Here is a 5,559-nt window from a genome sequence, read left to right on the forward strand (position 1 = left end):
TGCACATACCTCTAATCGATGGAGATTCGTCATACTCAATGAGCTATTACTTTTAAATCTCCCGATCCCGTGTCTTTCACTTTGGACAAATCACATCGTTAATATCTTTTAAGGTAATTCATAAAATTAACACTTTCACGAAACCCATAAATAAAAAAATAATCCCTTCCATACATAACTGAATTATCGGAATATGTTTCTCATTCCCGCAGAACCATGAGACTGAAAGTTTCCTCGGATTCCAGATAGTGTTGTCGCACTACCACATACTTAACATACATGCAAATATTCATTTGTCGCGTTATCTAACATTCAAATATAAGTTCATTCATTTTAATAATGAAACACATAAAATTAGTAATAATTATCAGGAGACATAAGATTCACATTAAATAAAATGATTTATAAAAAATACATTATTCGGACTACTTAATATTTCATTGCCTGTACGGTAGCGACAAATGTTGGGCTGAGCCGTAATACTAACTATTAGCGCATTTCTAACCGCACACATTTGTCACGCAGCACCAATGGTTCATCACTGTATGGAACTACTTGCTATACTCAAACTTCCGTAGAAGCAATGTATGGCCCTACACCAGACGACCCCAAAATTCCAGTGATTTCCCCTGTCTTACGTATTTTCTAAGTTAATTGATTGCTAAAGACGACAATTAATCAACCCTCAACTTTGGATGGTCCTCTACTTAGCCAAATTGTATTTTGTTTTTTATGGCTGAGGAAAACTGATCGTAGTACATTAATTGACCAATAAATCTTTCTAACTATTCAATTAATCAAGCAATAGCCTCATGAGTATTATTACTGATATCGTGAGTACATACGCTATCTGAATCTGTGATTGGAATACCCACAGAATGTTATTTAATTAAATTCTTTTCTTCTATTGGATAGTACTGAACTTTTTTTTTTGTGAGGCATGTCCATGTAGGTGATATGTCTCAGTAGAGTCTCAGAAGCATATCTACTGATTTTTATTCAGGAACTATGTAGTGGCTGGAACAGAAGCTTCAGATCAGGACCATTGGACTATTGGTAAAAGACGCTATTGCTGGAATACTGAAGCTAGAATTTCATCCCCCAGTTCGTCAAAAGAATCGTTTTCTTCCGTATGCAGAAATTCACAGTTGTTGCTCTCGTAATACCTCTTTTAAATTCATTTCTACAATAATAAACGGCGTTGAATGATGGTGCGCGGGTATGTCTGACGCCAGTCACTTAAGGTAATTTGCATCAAGTACTCATACTTCATGAGAAATGGCAGCTTGTGCTAGACTGGGGCCAGATATCGCATTTCCTGTTTTACGTGAGTATTCTGCTTAATCTTTGTTTTAGAGAAGGGTGGAGGGGGGTTTCTGTTTCCCTGTACAGCTCTTCAGCCGCTCTGTAGAATTACCTTCGCTGACACTAGAAACAGAAGTTTCCTCTTTCCTTAGATTTAAACAATATATATTTTTCTCGTTGCTGAAATAAAACACTTACTTGAGTGATGTACAAAACTACCAATACGTGTTCTGTTTCACTTTTTTAAATTTAACGGAAAAAGAGAATTTTTTATCGCCCCCCTTGAACCTCTCAGTAGTGTTTCCCACTGCGGAAAGAATTTGATAGACCACGTGTAGCATTCTCGTTCCAACTACGACACATTACTGTATCTAAAAACACTAACTTCGTAAGCTGTTCCCTATGAAAACTTGTATACAGAGCTCTACGTTGAATTGACTCCTGCCTCGGGCATGGATGTGTGTGATGTCCTTAGGTTAGTTAGGTTTAATTAGTTCTAAGTTCTAGGGGACTGATGACCTTAGATGTTAAGTCCCATAGTTCTCAGAGCCATTTGAACCGTTTTGAATTAACTGCGAAACCAGATACTAAGAGTCAGCAGTCAGTGATTTTCTGCGCACGTGACTGTAAATACTAGTTGCTTTTTTATTACAATGCATATCCTATTATACAACTAGTGTAATATCTGTCACTGTTATTTTCGTATTGGTTTGCTTGCACTTAATTGAGAACAGTCCCTAGCTCATCCCTCGTTACATATACATACCATATGGATTATTAAAATGCATGTATGAATATATGCATGTATGTTCCACATCTCATCCTAAAACTCTGTACCAATTTCAACCACACTTGGTACATACACTCCTGGAAATTGAAATAAGAACACCGTGAATTCATTGTCCCAGGAAGGGGAAACTTTATTGACACATTCCTGGGGTCAGATACATCACATGATCACACTGACAGAACCACAGGCACATAGACACAGGCAACAGAGCATGCACAATGTCGGCACTAGTACAGTGTATATCCACCTTTCGCAGCAATGCAGGCTGCTATTCTCCCATGGAGACGATCGTAGAGATGCTGGATGTAGTCCTGTGGAACGGCTTGCAATGCCATTTCCACCTGGCGCCTCAGTTGGACCAGCGTTCGTGCTGGATGTGCAGACCGCGTGAGACGACGCTTCATCCAGTCCCAAACATGCTCAATGGGGGACAGATCCGGAGATCTTGCTGGCCAGGGTAGTTGACTTACACCTTCTAGAGCACGTTGGGTGGCACGGGATACATGCGGACGTGCATTGTCCTGTTGGAATAGCAAGTTCCCTTGCCGGTCTAGGAATGGTAGAACGATGGGTTCGATGACGGTTTGGATGTACCGTGCACTATTCAGTGTCCCCTCGACGATCACCAGTGGTGTACGACCAGTGTAGGAGATCGCTCCCCACACCGTGATGCCGGGTGTTGGCCCTGTGTGCCTCGGTCGTATGCAGTCCTGATTGTGGCGCTCACCTGCACGGCGCCAAACACGCATACGACCATCATTGGCACCAAGGCAGAAGCGACTCTCATCGCTGAAGACGACACGTCTCCATTCGTCCCTCCATTCACGCCTGTCGCGACACCACTGGAGGCGGGCTGCACGATGTTGGGGCGTGAGCGGAAGACGGCCTAACGGTGTGCGGGACCGTAGCCCAGCTTCATGGAGACGGTTGCGAATGGTCCTCGCCGATACCCCAGGAGCAACAGTGTCCCTAATTTGCTGGGAAGTGGCGGTGCGGTCCCCTACGGCACTGCGTAGGATCCTACGGTCTTGGCGTGCATCCGTGCGTCGCTGCGGTCCGGTCCCAGGTCGACGGGCACGTGCACCTTCCACCGACCACTGGCGACAACATCGATGTACTGTGGAGACCTCACGCCCCACGTGTTGAGCAATTCGGCGGTACGTCCACCCGGCCTCCCGCATGCCCACTATACGCCCTCGCTCAAAGTCCGTCAACTGCACATACGGTTCACGTCCACGCTGTCGCGGCATGCTACCAGTGTTAAAGACTGCGATGGAGCTCCGTATGCCACGGCAAACTGGCTGACACTGACGGCGGCGGTGCACAAATGCTGCGCAGCTAGCGCCATTCGACGGCCAACACCGCGGTTCCTGGTGTGTCCGCTGTGCCGTGCGTGTGATCATTGCTTGTACAGCCCTCTCGCAGTGTCCGGAGCAAGTATGGTGGGTCTGACACACCGGTGTCAATGTGTTCTTTTTTCCATTTCCAGGAGTGTATATCTTTTCCAGCCTACCCAGTATCACTGTGGGGATAAGCACCACCCTCCTAACAAAGGGGTATGGGTGGGGGTGATAAGGCAGTGTACCTCACAACGTGAGAATATCCATCATCTGGTATTTGGGAATGAGAGCACTTAGTATTTCCAAAGATTTTTACCCATAATTTTAAACCTTAAAGAAATTTCTTCCGACTTCTAAGGAACTTTATACAAAATTTTGAACCATAAAAATTTTTTACTTGTTGTCAACCCCCATAAAACGAAAGGAAACAGAGTAATCGCTTACTACCTTTTCATTGTTGATGCAGCAATACTGCCGCATGAAGCATGACGTTTTAATTTATTACTTCCTTATTACAAACTGTGTTCGTGAAACATTTTGCAGCCAGTATTCACACAGACAACTGAATGTACCAGGACAATTACACCACTGTACGATACTTGTTCTGGAGATATGACGTCATAACCACTGAGGCATGTGAAAAACTGCCACATCATCCACGACGTTTTCATTTATTACTTCTTTGCTACTAACTCCATTCGCAACACATTCCGCAGCTGAATGTACCTAGAAAAATATATGACTATAAGACACATACAATGATCAGCCCGAACATTATGACAACCTACATAAATCCCCAGTACATCCACCTTTAGCATGGACAATATTGGCGTCGCGTGCTGGCATCAATGCAATGAGGCCTTGGTAGGACGCTGGAGGGATTTTGGCACCACATCTGCACACCTAAGTCATCTAGCACCGTAATTTTTGGGAAGAGGGGCGATGAGCTCTGATTCCACATTCAATCGCATCCTAGATGTGTTCAATTGGGTTCAGATCTGGCGAATTGAGGGGCCAGCCCGTCAATTGGAACTCATCGCTGTGTTCCTGGAACCACTACATCACACTTCTGCCCTTGTGCCATTGCGCATTATCTTGTCGAAAAATGCATTACCGTCTTGAAGGGGTGTAAGTGGTATGCAACCAGTGTGCAATATTACATGGTGCGTTGTATGAACTTCACAGGGCCTACAGTGGCCCACGTGAATGTTCCCCAAAGCAGAATGGAGCTGCCGCCAACATGTCTCCGTCTTGCAGTACAAGTGTCTAGGAGTCGTCCCCCTGGAAGACGACACATTCTCCCACTTCTATCGGCATGATAAAGAAGGTATCGGGATTCATCAACCAATTCAACCCTCTGCCACTGCGCCAACATCCAGTGCCAGTGATCACGTGCCCATTTCACTCATATTTTCCGATGTCGTGGTGTTAAGATTCATCTACATCTACATCCATACTCCGCAAGCCACCTGACGGTGTGTGGCGGAGGGTACATTGAGTACCTCTATCTCCCTTCTATTCCAGTCTCGTATTGTTCGTGGAAAGAAGGATTGTCGGTATGCCTCCGTGTGGGCTCTAATCTCTCTGAATTTATCCTCATGGTCTCTTCGCGAGATATACGTAGGAGGGAGCAATATACTGCTTGACTCTTCGGTGAAGGTATGTTCTCGAAACTTCGACAAAAGCCCGTACCGAGCTACTGAGCATCTCTCCTGCAGAGTCTTCCACTGGAGTTTATCTATCATCTCCGTAACGCTTTCGCGATTACTAAATGATCCTGTAACGAAGCGCGCTGCTCTCCGTTGGATCTTCTCTATATCTTCTATCAACCCTATGTGGTACGGATCCCACACTGCTGAGCAGTATTCAAGCAGTGGGCGAACAAGCGTACTGTAACCTACTCCCTTTGTTTTCGGATTGCATTTCCTTAGGATTCTTCCAATGAATCTCAGTCTGGCATCTGCTTTACCGACGATCAGCATTATATGCTTATTCCATTTTAAATCACTGCTAATGCGTACTCCCAGATAATTTATGGTATTAACTGCTTCCAGTTGCTGACCTGCTATTTTGTAGCTAAATGATAAAGGATCTATCTTTCTGTGTATTCGCAGCACATTACAC

Source organism: Schistocerca cancellata, chromosome 1 (assembly GCF_023864275.1).
Source record: "Schistocerca cancellata isolate TAMUIC-IGC-003103 chromosome 1, iqSchCanc2.1, whole genome shotgun sequence".
Taxonomy (NCBI): domain Eukaryota; kingdom Metazoa; phylum Arthropoda; class Insecta; order Orthoptera; family Acrididae; genus Schistocerca; species Schistocerca cancellata.